Genomic DNA, 15495 nt, shown 5'->3' with positions numbered 1-15495 from the left:
GTACAGTTCTCTTTGAGGTTCTATTATTACTGTTAAATTTTGTTCAGTTTTTCCTCTTCACTAATTACTCTGAATTTGTTGCTATTAATTCATGCATTCTTAGTGCTTGATTAATTGTCTCTGCGCTTAATTTACGTTCATGCTTAATGATCGTTTATGAGTAATTGGTGTATGTGTTGCTTAATCACATAATGAATATCTTATGTTAAATTTCGCTTAGTAATTTAATTTAGGGTTGGATTAAGTGGTTAAACTGATAAAGGATAAATTCTCACAACCTAGGATAAAAGACTTGCTTGTGAATCAAGGGGAAGCAACATATTTTAATTCTGATATTTTCTAATTCAATTTTACTCGCTGTTTAATTTACAAAAGCAAACACCCCCCCTCCCCCTAATTTGTTACTATTTTCTACTATCTGTTATGAACATTTGGTTTATCATTGCTCGTTGGGAGATGACCTAGGATCACTTCCTAGTTACTACATTTTAATGTTTATTTGATTTTGGTACGGCCTCGATCAAATTTGGCGCCGTTGCCGGGGAGCAGTGTCCAAAGGTTCATAATAACTAGTGTCGTGTTAGTGTTTAATTCTTTCGTGTTTTATGTTTAATTGTTAGTGTTGTGTTAGTGTTGTTTAGTGTCTTGGTATTTTGTTTAGTGTGTGTTCTGTTTTAGTTTTTCTGTTTAGCGCTTCTCCTGTTTCAGTTTTGGGTGTTTTGCTATGAAAAGTGTTTTGCGAAGGATTTAGCGACCATTTTTGCTTGCGGAAAAACAGAGTAGTAGTGGAAATCATGTAGCCACGGATTTTAGCGACCACCCTTGCTGAATTATTTGGGATTTTTTTGTTTTAGTAGCTAGAGTTCTTATTTTTGGCTGAATTTTTTTGTGGTAACATCTTTTAATCCATATTTTGTGGGAAAAATAGCTAGAGCCTTTAGTTTCGTCAGATTTGAAAGTTCCAAAAAAGTAGCAAATTTTATTTTTGTCAAAACTTCAAATGGCCATAACTTTTGCTCCGGGTATCAGAATGACTATTATTATATATGTATTTTGGGTAGAAAAAAATTTCCCATGCCGTGATTATCCACCACAGGCCGGCTGAGGTCTCCTTCTTCCCAAAATTGCAATTCTGTCAAAAGTTTTTTATTTTCCAAGTATTATTTTCTTATTTTTCTTAACTTATCATTTTTAGCTTATATAGTTAGACTTCGAATTTTCATTTGAAATTTTTTGTGCTATCTTCTCATCATTTTATAAGGTTGCTCACAAAATATCAAGTCATTTGTATATCATTTAATGGTGGTTGTAGTTCAAACCTACATTGTTACTTGCATAAGAAGGCAACTAGTTTTGCATGCTGAATGTAGTGTATGACTAGAGGCAATCCATCTGACTTACAACCCTTTGATCCTGACATAGATAGGACATTTCATAGATTAGTTAGACAACATTTAGTACCTTTTGAGCATCCTGAGCATTCTGTTATTGGTGACTTTGAGCATTATAATTTTGAACATTCAAATTTTGCACATTCTGAGAACATGGCACAACCTCCACCCCGTGAGAGGACTCTAAGGGAAATGGCTGCACCTGATTTCACCTACAAAAGCTTGTGCATCCAATACCCTGATGAGGATGTCCCATATGTTCTTAAAACTGGACTGATCCATTTGCTTCCAAAGTTTCATGGCCTTGCAGGTGAAGACCCACACAAGCATCTGAAAGAATTCCATATTGTCTGCTCCACCATGAAACCACCAGATGTCCAGGAGGATCATATATTTCTGAAGGCCTTTCCACATTCTTTAGAGGGAGTGGGAAAGGACTGGCTATATTACCTTGCTCCAAGGTTTATCACGAGCTGGGATGACCTCAAGAGAGTATTCTTAGAAAAAATTTTCCCTGCTTCCAGGACCACGACCATCAGAAAGGATATTTCAGGCATTAGGCAGCTCAGTGGAGAGAGCCTATATGAATACTGGGAGAGATTTAAAAAATTATGTGCCAGTTGCCCTCACCACCAGATTTCAGAGCAGCTTCTTCTCCAATATTGGAGAGAAGTATGATAGATGCTGTCAGTGGTGGAGCACTTGGAGACATGACCCCTGCTGAAGCCAGAAATTTAATTGAGAAGATGGCTTCCAACTCCCAGCAATTTAGTGCCAGAAGTGATGCTATTGTCATTAGAGGAGTGCATGAAGTAGCCATGAATTCATCTTCATCAGCTGAGACTAAGAAGCTTGAAGGTAAACTAGATGCCTTGGTTAACGTGGTAACCCAACTGGCCGTGAATCAAAAATCTGCACCTCTCGCCAGACTCTGTGGTTTATGCTCCTCTGCCGACCACCACACAAACCTTTGCCCTTCTATGCAACAATCTGAAGCAATTGAACAACCTGAAGCTTATGCTACAAACATCTACAACAGACCTCCTCAACCTCAGCAGCAAAATCAGCCACAACAGAATAATTATGACCTCTCCAACAACAAGTACAATCCCGGGTGGAGGAATCATCCCAACCTTAGATGGTCGAATCCTTCACAACAGCAGTAACAACAACCTTATTTTCAAAATGTTGCTGGCCCTAGCATACCATACGTTCCTCCACCAATACAGCAGCAACAACAGCCCCAGAAATAGCAAACAGTTGAGGCCCCTCGGCAACCTTCCCATGAAGAACTTATGAGGCAAATGACTATGCAAAACATGCAGTTTCAACAAGAGACTAGAGCCTCCATTTAGAGCTTAACTAATCAGATGGGACAGTTGGCTACTCAGTTAAATCAACAACAGTCCCAGAATTCTGATAGATTACCTTCTCAATCTATCCAGAATCCCAAAAATGTGAGTGCCATTACATTGAGGTCAGGAAAGCAGTGTCAGGGACCTCAACCAGTAGCATCTTCTTCATCTGCCAATGAACCTGCCTAACCTCACTCTACTCCAAAAACAGATGATGACAAAAATTTAAAGAGTAAGTTACCTAACAATTTCTATGCATGTGAATCTAAAGAAAAGCAGTATATCCCTCTTCCATTCCCTCCAAGAGCAATTTCCAACAAAAAAATGGAAGAGGCAGAGAAGGAGATCTTGGAAACATTTAGGAAAGTAGAGGTAAACATACCTCTACTGGATGCTATAAAGCAAATTCCAAGATATGCTAAATTCTTGAAGGATTTGTGCACTAATAAGCAGAAGCTTAAAGGAAGTGAAAGAATTAGTATGGGCAGAAATGTCTCCGCATTGATTGGTAAATCTGTTCCCCAAATCCCTGAAAAATGTAAAGATCCAGGTACATTCAGCATACCTTGTATTATAGGGAACAATAAGTTTGACAATGCCATGCTAGATTTAGGAGCTTCTATTAGCATTATGCCTCTATCTATTTTTAATTCTCTATCTCTAGGTCCTTTGCAGTCAACTGATGTGGTAATTCATTTAGCTAATAGAAGTGTTGCCTATCCTGCTGGTTTCATAGAGGATGTCTTAGTTAGAGTTGGTGAGCTGATTTTCCCTGTTGATTTTTATATTTTGAATATGGAGGAAGGATTTTCTCAAGGATCAGTTCCCATCATTCTAGCCAGACCTGTTATGAAAACTACTAGAACTAAGATAGATGTTTATGCAGGCACACTATCTATGGAGTTTGGTGATATAACTGTTCATTTTAATATTCTTGATGCTATGAAACACCCATCTGAAGATCTTTCTGTATTTCGTGTTGAAATAATTGACCATATTGTTGATGAATACATGATTGATCTTCATTCTAATCTGCATGCATGTCACTCTTCATGCATTGAATCTGAATTTGTACTTGATCATATGTCTGAATTTGATGCTGAGAATGAATCTGAATTTGATATTGATTACATGTCTGGTGATGTTTTACCTCTTGAGATTGATTTTCTAGAGTCAGATAGAACTAACCATGTTTCAGGAAGTACACATACCTCTGACTTTCTTTATGAGGTACAGGCTGAGAAACCATCTCTTTCTACCATTATCCAGCTGCCCACACCAGAATTGAAGCCTCTGCCATCAAATTTAAAATATGCTTATTTGGATGATAGCAAAAGTTTCCCAGTAATTATATCTGCCTCCCTTGCTGATGAGCAAGAGGAGAAGTTGTTATCAGTTCTCAAGAAGCATAATAAGGCTATAGGATGGACCCTGGCGGACATTCCTGGTATTAGTCCATCCACATGTATGCATCGAATAAATTTAGAGGATGGGGCTAAACCAGTAAGACAGCCACAAAGAAGACTCAACCCAGTGATTCTTGATGTAGTGAAGAAAGAGGTAACCAAGCTTTTGCAAGCTGGCATCATTTATCCTATCTCCGATAGCCAATGGGTGAGTCCCGTCCAGGTAGTTCCAAAGAAAACCGGCCTCACCGTGATCAAAAATGAGAAGAAGGAGCTGATTCCTACTCGGGTGCAGAACAGTTGGAGAGTATGCATCGACTATAGGAGGTTGAACCAGGTTACCAAAAAGGACCATTTTCCACTGCCATTCATTGACCAGATGCTTGAACGCCTGGCAGGTAAATCTCACTATTGTTTCCTTGATGGTTTTCCTGGTTATATGCAAATCACTATTGCTCCTGAGGATCAGGAAAAGACCACATTCACCTGCCCCTTCGGCACTTTTGCCTATAGAAGGATGCCTTTTGGCCTGTGCAATGCCCCTGGTACCTTCCAGCGGTGCATGATTAGTATTTTCAGTGATTTTTTAGAAAATTGCGTAGAGGTGTTTATGGATGATTTCATTGTATATGGATCCTCTTTTGATGTTTGTTTGGACAGTTTGGAAAAAGTTTTTAATAGATGCACTGAAACTAACCTTGTTCTAAATTTTGAAAAATGTCATTCTATGGTTAAGCAAGGTATAGTTTTAGGCCACATTATTTCCAATAAGGGCATTAAAGTAGATCCTGCAAAAATTTCTGTTATTTCACAATTGCCATACCCCTCTTGCGTGTGAGAGGTGCGATCTTTTCTTGGTCATGCAGGATTCTACAGGCACTTTATAAGAGATTTTAGCAAAGTAGCCCTTCCACTATCCAACTTGTTGCAAAAGGAGGTGGAGTTTGACTTTAATGATAAATGCAAAGAGGCTTTTGATTGCCTCAAGTGTGCGGTGACTACCACGTCTATCATTCAGCCACCTGATTGGATAGTCCCATTTGAGCTAATGCGCGATGCATCCAATTACACATTGGGGGTTGTCCTTGCTCAAATGATCTCCTTACTTCAGCTTACTTCTTTTTCACCATGACTTAGGGAGTTTTTCTTTTCCTATCTCCTTCTTTACTTTTACTACATTTGTTCGATTCTATTTGATGGTTTAAATTGCTTTTAATCTTTTAATTATGCTACATTGAGGACAATATGTTGTTTAAGTATGGGGGGAAGTGTTCTTGGGTTTTGGTTTCGCTAGTTTTGTTAGTTTTGTTTGTGTTAAATTTATTAGTTTTGTTAGTTTTGTTGGGTTTCTAATTTAATATTTTAGGTCAATTTTGTTTGCATGTACAACTTTGCATATTTTTCTTTGAATTATAGGATATGTTCAAGAAATGGGTAATTGTTCTGAAAATAAAAGTCTCTTGACATTTTGTGATTTGAAATCCTTATTTTTCCTCTACATGTCATGATAGTTTTGAAAGCTCAATTTGAAAGTGATAAGTTTACCTTTGTGAGAATTTGAGCCATCCATCATCATAATCTTTTGGTGTGTTTTGCCCCATTGATTGCTTGCACAATAGCCTTGGCTTGATTCTTGTTGATGCTTCCTAATTCACATGCATATTTGGAAATGATTTAGGCAATTTTGTTCTTATAAGCTTGTAGCCAAATGGACTTACCTTGAATTAATTCCTTTGATAGCCCCTTTGAGCCTATGTTCCCCTTTCTTTGTTTTGAAGCTCATTACAAGCCTTAAGTGAAAAACCATGATATCACCTTACCCTTAAGGAATTTTGGAGCTTTGGAATTGTTTTGGGAATAAGTGTGTGTGTGGGGGGGGGGGGTATGTTTCATTGGAAGATATGATTTTTTGGCCATGCTTAATGTTTTATTTTGGCCATGCTTGATGTATATATATATTGTCTGGTTCTTGCTTTAATCTTCAATTTCGTACTGTTCAATCAAAAAAAATTATCAAAAAAAAATTTAAGTTGCTGCAAATTCGTACTATTCAAAAAAAAAAGAAAAAAAAGGAAAAAAAAAAAAGAAGTGAAGTTGAATAAATAAGGTCTTGATATGAGAACTTGATTTGGGAGCCTTGGTTGATTTTGTTGATATTAGAGGGTTTGGGTTTACTACTTGTGCTTAATTTCCACTTATTCCCCATTGCTCCTCTATTCCTTTGGGATTTAGCTACTTATTCCATATTTTTCCCTACCTTGTCCTTGTCCCCATTACAACCTTTAAAGACCTTTTGATCCTCATGTGCATGTGTTTGTCAAGTTGTTTGTCAATTTTATAATTTTTCCAAGTCTATGTAGTGTTTGTTTTCATGGGTGCTTCGTGAGTAAACAGTAGCCTAGACACTTGAGAGATAGAGTGTATATCTTGTGAGGCTTTATGACTTTTCATTATTGAGCTAATTAACTATTTTGCCATGATTGGGTTGCTTGGATGATTTTCACGAATGTCTTGACTCTTTGGATCTCTTCATGTTAGATGTTACCCATTCCTTGATGTTCATTTAGAAATATGTAAATGTTTTGTTTGTCTCTCTTTGATATCCTTGGATTTTGTTCTTTATTTCATTTTGCCCAGGAGTGCAATAGGCTAAGTATGGGGGGTTTTGATGTGCCATTATTTTCTCCTATTTCTTAACCCTTTTTGCACCATTTTAAGTACTGATTAATCTTAATTGTCAAATTAATTAGGCAGTTTTATTATTTGGGCCCATTTAGCTAATTTGATGTTTTTAGTCTAATTTCAGGAATTAATGAAGCATTGGGCTTGAATCCATAATTGGGCTTGGACTTGAAGAGGACAAACTATTTTATTCTACAAAATTAGATCTTATCTTATCTTTATCTTATCTAGATACTATTCAGATTTGTTCTCATCTAGATATTATTTAATCTAGATTTTATCTTATCTTATCTAGATTTGAATTTAATTTATTTATGGGCTTGGATTTAAAACAGATTTGTAAGCTTTGGGGCTGGAAAACTATATAACAGCACCAAGGTTCTGACTTTTCGTTTTAGCAATAAAATTTTGTTCTTCAATCTATAATTTCGTTCTCTATTGATTAATGGAAGGCTAAGTCCTCAGCGTTGTCTTCTCTTGGGGATCAAGTACAATACTCTTTGAGGTTCTACTATTATTGTTAAATTTTGTTCAGTTTTTCCTCTTCACTAATTACTCTGAATTTGTTGCTATTAATTCATGCATGCTTAGTGCTTGATTAATTGTCTCTGCGCTTAATTTACATTCATGCTTAATGATCGTTTATGAGTGATCGAGGCCGTACCCGAATCAAATAAACATGAAAATGCAGTAACTAGGAAGTGATCCTAGGTCGTTTCCCAACGAGCAGTGACAAACCAAATGTTCATAATATACTTGCAGTAACAGTAACAGTAACGATTGGGGGGGTTTGTTTGTTTTGTGATTAAAGAGCAGAACAAGTAAACTGGAATACGAAACTACTAATATTAAAAACGGGTTGTTTCCTCTGATTCAGAAGCCATTCTCTTATCCTGGGTTATGGAGAATTCGTCCCTAACAGTCAACCACTTAATCCAACCCTATTTCAACTTACTAAGCGAAAATCAACTTAGGGTTTTCAATACGTGATTAGGCACCACATACACCAGTTAGCCCTTCATCCATTAAGCATGAACGCAAGTTAGGCTCAGAGGCAATTAATCGAACACGAAGCGTGCACCGATTAATATTCACGAATTTGGGATACTGGTGAAGGGAGAACTGCCAGGAAACCACATTACAAGCGAAACCTCAAAGAGAGTTGGGCTTCGTCCTCAAAAGGAAACAACACCAGAAAATCTAGCCTTCCATGGATTCAAACAGAAAACGCAATTGAAACATGAAGCAGAAACGTAAATGAACGGAAACGTAAATGAACAGAAACGTAAATGAGAGTAGAAGAAGAAGCAAGAACGAAATTGTAATTAGAAGCAGAAAACGTAAAATTGCATTACGAACTCCGAAGCATCAAAACAGAAAAACGAAAACCCTAAAACAAAGCTCTGAATAATGAATAGCATAACAGAATGCCTTGCACGAATCCCAAGGCTACTATTTAAAAAGAGTCACTCAAAGTCACTGGGCCCTATTTACAATACTCTGGCCCAAAACGAAATAAACACTGAACAACATAAAATAAAATTGCGAAATTTCCTAATTAGAAATTAACTAAGGTAAGCGTTGCTTTATTTGCCCTCTTCAAGTCCATAACCAAAATCCGGATTAAGCCCAATGTTTCATTAATTCCTGAAATTAAATTAAAAACATCAAATTAGCTAAATGAGCCCAAATAATAAAATTGTCTGATTAATTGACAATTAAGACCAATCAGTAATTAAAATGGTGCAAAAAGGGTTTAGAAAATAGAAGAAAATGATGGCACATCAAAACCCCCCATACGTAGCCTTTTGCACTCCTGGGCAAAATGAAACAAAGAACAAAATCCAAGGATATCAAAGGGAGACAAAGAAAAACATTCACATATTTCTCAATGAACATCAAGGAATGAAAGGAATGGGTAACATCTAACATAAGGAGATCCAAAAAGTCAAGACATTCATGAAAATCTTACAAGCAACCCAATCATGGCAAAATAGTTAATCAGCTCAAGAATGAAAAGTGATAAAGCCTCACAAGATATACACTCTATCTCTCAAGTGTTTAGGCTACTATTTACCCTCAAAGCACCCATGAAAGCAAACACCACATAAACTTGGCAAGATTCTAAAATTGACAATCAACCCATAAACACAAGCACATGAGGATCAAAAGGTCTTTTAAGGTTGTAATGGGGCCAAGGACAAGGTATGGAAAAATATGGAATAAGTGGCTAAATCCCAAAGGGATAGAGGAGCAATGGGGAATAAGTGCATATTAAGAAAAATAAGAAAATAAAAAGAAGTAAAGATAAAATTTGAACATAAAGAGTATAACCAAGAGTTTCATCATTCTTGTGCCATTTAAGATCTTATTCACTCAACTTTATTGCTTTTCTTTTTCTCTTTTTTTTTTCTTTTTTTCGATTTTTTTTTTTTACTCTATAGCCTTTGAGAAACAACATTTCATTCAGCATGTCCAACATTTAACCAATATGCAGTGTACATCAAGTATGGCCCAAAATACATCATGAAGCATAGCCAACAAAACAAGTTATCCAATGAAACAACCCCCCCCCCCCCCTCCACACTTATTCCCAAAACAATTCCAAAGCTCCAAAATTCCTTAAGGATATGGTGATATCATGGTTTTTCACTTAAGGCTTGTAGTGAGCTTCAAAACAAGGAAAGGGAAACAAGGCTCAAAAGGGCTATCAAAGGAATTAATTCAAGGTAAGTTCATTTGGCTAGAAGCTTATAAGAACAAAATTGCCTCAATCATTTCCAAATATGCATGTGAATTAGGACGCATCAACAAGAATCAAGCCAAGGCTATTGTGCAAGCAATCAATGGGGCAAAACACACCAAATGATTATGATGATGGATGGCTCAAATTCTCACAAAGGTAAACTCATCACTTTCAAATTGAGCTTTCAAAACTATCATGACATGTAGAGAAGAATCAAGGATTTCAAGTCACAAAATGTCAAGAACTTTTATTTTCAAAACAATTACCCATTTCTTGAACATATCCTATAATTCAAAGAAAAACATGCAAAGTCGTACATGCACACAAAATGGACCCAAAATATTAAACTAAAAATCCGACGAAACTAACAACATTAACAAATTAACACGACTAACAAATTAACAAAACCAACAAAACTAGCAAAACCAAAGAACACTCCCCCCCATACTTAAACAACACATTGTCCTCAATGTAGCACAATTAAAAGATTAAAAACAATTAAATCATCAAAGAGAATCGGACAAGTGTAATAAAAGCAAGGAAGGAGATAGGAAAAGAAAAACTCCCTAAGTCATGGTGGAGGAAGAGTAGGGTGGAGTAAAGAAGTCTCTACCACCACTACGTCCACTAAAGAAGGGTTCGTGAGGAATGGCTTAAGTCGATGTCCGTTGACCTTGAAGCTCTTGTTTGTGGAGTCGCTTTTGATCTCAACTGTACCATAAGGAAAAACATTAGTAACAACAAAAGGACCAATCCACTTAGACCTCAACTTACCACTCATGAGTCCAAGCCTAGAATTATACAATAACACTTTTTGCCCAACCACGAAGTCTTTTTTAACTATCATGCTATCATGGAACTTCTTGGTCTTTTCTTTGTAGAACTTGGCATTCTCGTAGGCTTCTAGGCGGATTTCATCTAAGTCACTCAGTTGCAACTTTCTTTCCTCACCAGCTTGATCCATAGAGAAGTTGCAAGTCTTCACTGCCCAGTAAGCTTTGTGCTCAATTTCCACTGGAAGTTGACATGCCTTTCCAAAGACAACCCGATAAGGAGACATTCCTATGGGTGCTTTGTAGGCAGTCCGATGTGCCCAGAGAGCATCATCAAGCCTGGTACTCCAATCTTTCCTGCTTGGCTGCACAATCTTCTCTAAAATTCGCTTGATTTCTCGGTTAGAAATTTCTTCCTGTCCATTGGTCTGGGGGTGGTATGGTGTGGATACCCTGTGTACCACCCCGTACTTTTTAAGCAGGGCATGCATTGTCATGTTGCAAAAATGGGTTCCTTGATCACTAACAATTGCTTTAGGTACTCCAAACCTGCAAAACAGATTAGACCTGACAAAGTCTGCGACAACTTTAGCATCATTAGTTCTAGTGGGCTTCGCTTCCACCCATTTTGAAACATAGTCAACTGCAAGGAGAATGTAAACATAACCAAAAGAGACAGGAAAAGGACCCATGAAATCTATACCCCAGACATCAAACACCTCACAGAATAGCATAGGTTGCTGAGGCATTTGTTGTCGCCATGTAAGTGTATTTCCTGCTCTCTAACACTGCTCACAAGTGCTGCAGATCTTCCACGCATCTTTAAAGATGGTGGGCCAATAAAAACCACAATCAAGCACTTTGCGAGCTGTCCTTTGAACACCCAGATGACCTCCCGGTGCGGAAGAATGACAGAACTGCAGGACTGAGTCAGTCTCATGATCTGGAATGCACCGTCTAATGACCTGATCACTGCATAATTTCCACAAGTAGGGGTCATCCAAAATAAAATGCTTAGCATCACTTTTAATTTTATCTTTTTGGGCCTTAGATGCTAAGGGAGGAAAAACAGAAGCAACTAAATAGTTGACAATATTAGCAAACCAGGGAGTAGAAAGGGAGTCAGAAATATTGTACAGTATATACAAATGATCATCCGGGAAATCATCCCGAATAGGTGAATCTGCATCAGATATACGTTCAATCCGACTCAAATGATCAACAACTAGATTTTGTGCTCTGCTCCTATCACGGATCTCTAAGTCAAACTCTTGGAGCCAGAGCATCCATCGGATCAACCTAGGCTTAGAATCAGCCTTCTTCAACAAGTACTTTAGAGCTGCATGGTCAGTATAAACAATAATGCGGGTACCAAGCAAATAAGATCGAAATTTTTCAAGAGCAAAAACTATGGCTAGAAGCTCTTTCTCAGTAGTAGTATAATTCGCTTGGGCAGCATCTAAAGTCCTAGAAGCATAATATATCACCCTGGGCAATTTATCAATTTTCTGAGCAAGGACAGCCCCCAATGCATAATTTGATGCATCACACATAAGCTCAAAAGGGGTTGTCCAATCGGGTGCCTGGATGATGGGGGTGGTAGTCAACGCTCTTTTGAGGCAATCAAAAGCCTCTTTGCATCTGTCATTAAAGTCAAACTCCATCTCCTTTTGCAACAAGTTGGATAGTGGAAGGGCTACTTTGCTAAAATCCCTTATAAAGCGCCTGTAGAATCCTGCATGACCAAGAAAAGATCGCACCTCTCGCACACAAGAGGGGTTAAGGCAATTGTGAAATAACAGAAATTTTTGCAGGATCTACTTCAATACCCTTATTGAAAATAATGTGGCCTAAAACTATACCTTGCTCAACCATAAAATGACATTTTTCAAAATTTAGAACAAGGTTAGTTTCAATGCATCTATTCAAAACCTTTTCCAAACTATTCAAACAACCATCAAAAGAGGATCCATATACAGTGAAATCATCCATAAACACCTCTATGCAATTTTCTAAAAAATCACTGAAAATACTAATCATGCACCGCTGGAAGGTACCAGGGGCATTGCACAAGCCGAAAGGCATCCTCCTGTAGGCAAAAGTGCCGAAGGGGCAGGTGAATGTGGTCTTTTCCTGATCCTCAGGAGCAATAGTAATTTGCATATAACCAGAAAAACCATCAAGGAAACAGTAGTGGGATTTACCTGCTAGGCGTTCAAGCATCTGGTCAATGAATGGCAGGGGAAAATGGTCCTTTTTGGTAACCTGGTTCAGCCTCCTATAGTCAATGCAGACTCTCCAACTGTTCTGCACCCGAGTAGGAATCAGCTCCTCCTTCTCATTTCTAATCACTGTGAGGCCAGTCTTTTTCGGGACTACCTGGACGGGACTCACCCATTGGCTGTCGGAGATAGGATAAATGATTCCAGCTTGCAAAAGCTTGGTTATTTCCTTCTTCACTACATCAAGAATCACCGGGTTGAGTCTTCTCTGTGGCTGTCTTACTGGTTTAGCTCCATCCTCTAAATTTATTCGATGCATACATGTGGATGGGCTAATACCCGGAATGTCCGCCAGGGTCCAGCCTATAGCCTTCTTATGCTTCTTGAGAACTGACAACAACTTTTCCTCTTGCTCATCAGCAAGGGAGGCAGATATAATCACTGGAAAACTCTTGCTATCATCCAAGTAAGCGTATTTTAAATTTGATGGCAGAGGCTTCAATTCTGGTGTGGTCGGCTGGACAGTGGTAGAAGGAGATGGTTTCTCAGCCTTTACCTCATAAAGAAAGTCAGAGGTATGTGTACTTCCTGAAACATGGTTAGTCCTATCTGACTCTATAAAATCAATCTCGAGAGGTAAAACACCACCACCAGACATGCAATCAATATCACTCTCAGATTCACTCTCAGCATCAAATTCAGACATATGATCAAGTACAATTTCAGACTCAATGCATGAAGAGTGAGAGGCATGCAGATTAGAATAAAGATCAGTCATGTATTCATCAACAACATGGTCAATTATTTTAGCACGAAATACAGAAAGATCTTCAGATGGGTATTTCATAGCATCCAGAATATTAAAATGAACAGTTATGTCACCAAATTCCATAGACAGTGTGCCTGCATAAACATCTATCTTAGTTCTAGCAGTTTTCATAAAGGGTCTGCCTAGAATGATGGGAACTGATCCTTGAGAAAATCCATCTTCCATATTCAAGATATAAAAATCAACAGGGAAAATCAGTTCACCAACTCTAACTAAGACATCTTCTATGAAACCAACAGGATAGGCAACACTTCTATTAGCAAAATGAATTACCACATCAGTTGACTGCAAGGGACCTAGAGATAGAGAATTAAAATCGATAGAGGCATAACACTCACAGAGGCTCCTAAATCTAGCATGGCATTGTCAAACTTATTATTCCCTATAATACAAGGTATGCTGAATGTACCTGGATCTTTGCATTTTTCAGGAATTTGAGGAACAGATTTACCAATCAGTGCGGAGACATTTCTGCCCATGCTAATTTGTTCACTTCCTTTAAGCTTCCGCTTATTAGTGCACAACTCCTTCAAGAATTTGGCATATCTTGGAATTTGCTTTATTGCATCCAACAGAGGTATGTTTACCTCTACTTTTCTAAACGTTTCCAAGATCTCTTTCTCTGCCTCTTCCATTTTTTTGTTGGAAATTGCTCTTGGAGGGAATGGAAGAGGGGGAATGTGCTGCTTCTGCAAATCAGAATTACCTGTGGAAGAAGATTCACCTGCACAGAAATTGTTAGGTAAATTTTTGTCATCACCTTTTTCTGGAGTATAGTGAAGTTTGGCAGGTTCATTTGCAGATGAGGAAGGTGCTACGGGTTGAGGTCCTTGACACTGCTTTCCCGACCTCAATGAAATGGCACTGACATTTTTGGGATTTTGGACAGCTTGAGAAGGCAGCTTGTCAGAATTCTGGGACTGTTGTTGATTCAATTGGGTAGCCAATTGTCCCATCTAATTGGTTAAGCTCTGAATGGAGGCTCTGGTCTCTTGCTGAAACTGCATGTTCTGCATAGTCATTTGCCTCACAAGTTCTTCGAGGGAAGGTTGTGGAGGGGCCTCAACTGTTGGCTGTTTCTGGGGTTGTTGCTGTTGTTGGATTGGTGGAGGAATGTATGGTCTGCTTGGGCCAGCAGCATTTTGGAAGGAAGGAGCAGGCTGCTGTTGTTGTTGCTGAGGGCTGGACCATCTGAGGTTAGGGTGATTCCTCCATCCAGGGTTATATTTGTTGCTGGAGAGGTCATAATTGTTCTGCTGTGGTTGATTTTGCTGCAGAGGTTGAGGAGGTCTATTGTAAATATTTACAGCATAAGCTTCAGGCTGCTCAATTGCTCCAGGTTGCTGCATGGAGGGGCAAAGGTCTGTATGGTGGTCAGCAGAGGAACACAAACCACAAACCCTTGCAACAGGTACAAATTTCTGATTCAAGGCCAGCTGGGTTACCAAGTTAACCAATGCATCCAGTTTGCCTTCAAGCTTCTTAGTTTCAGATGATGCAGATGGGTTTGTAGCTACCTCATGCACTCCTCTAATGACTATGGCATCATTTCTAGCGCTAAACTGCTGGGAGTTGGAAGCCATCTTCTCAATTAAATTTCTAGCTTCAACAGGAGTCATGTCTCCAAGGGCTCCACCACTGGCAGCATCTATCATACTTCTCTCCATATTACTGAGTCCTTCATAAAAATATTGGAGAAGAAGCTGTTCTGAAATCTGATGGTGGGGGCAACTGGCACATAGTTTCTTAAATCTCTCCCAGTACTCATACAGGCTCTCTCCACTGAGTTGTCTAATACCTGAGATATCCTTCCTGATGGCTGTGGTCCTGGAAGCAGGGAAAAATTTTTCTAAGAATACTCTCTTAAGGTCATCCCAGCTCGTGATGGACCTTGGAGCAAGGTAATACAACCAGTCATTTGCCACTCCCTCTAATGAATGAGGAAAAGCCTTCAGAAATATGTGATCCTCTTGGACATCTGGGGGTTTTATGGTGGAACAGACAATATGAAATTCCTTCAAATGTTTGTGCGGGTCTTCACCTGCAAGGCCATGAAACTTTGGAAGCAAATGAATCAGTCCAGTTTTAAGA

At 38.5% G+C, this 15495-nt stretch overlaps 2 non-coding genes across 2 annotated transcripts; one reads left to right on the top strand and one right to left on the bottom strand.

Moving 5' to 3' along the window:
* Positions 1 to 1922: 1922 nt before the first annotated feature.
* LOC114385591 lies at positions 1923 to 2029 on the bottom strand. The gene has a single exon (XR_003660958.1). It is a non-coding gene; the product is annotated as a small nucleolar RNA R71 (small nucleolar RNA).
* Positions 2030 to 15117: 13088 nt separating this feature from the next.
* Positions 15118 to 15224, top strand: LOC114385606. Its single transcript, XR_003660971.1, has one exon. It is a non-coding gene; the product is annotated as a small nucleolar RNA R71 (small nucleolar RNA).
* The last annotated feature ends 271 nt before the right edge of the window (positions 15225 to 15495 follow it).

Source organism: Glycine soja, chromosome 14 (assembly GCF_004193775.1).
Source record: "Glycine soja cultivar W05 chromosome 14, ASM419377v2, whole genome shotgun sequence".
NCBI lineage: Eukaryota > Viridiplantae > Streptophyta > Magnoliopsida > Fabales > Fabaceae > Glycine > Glycine soja.
Note: the sequence above shows the minus strand (reverse complement) of the source record. Positions and strands in the feature narration are given on the sequence as shown.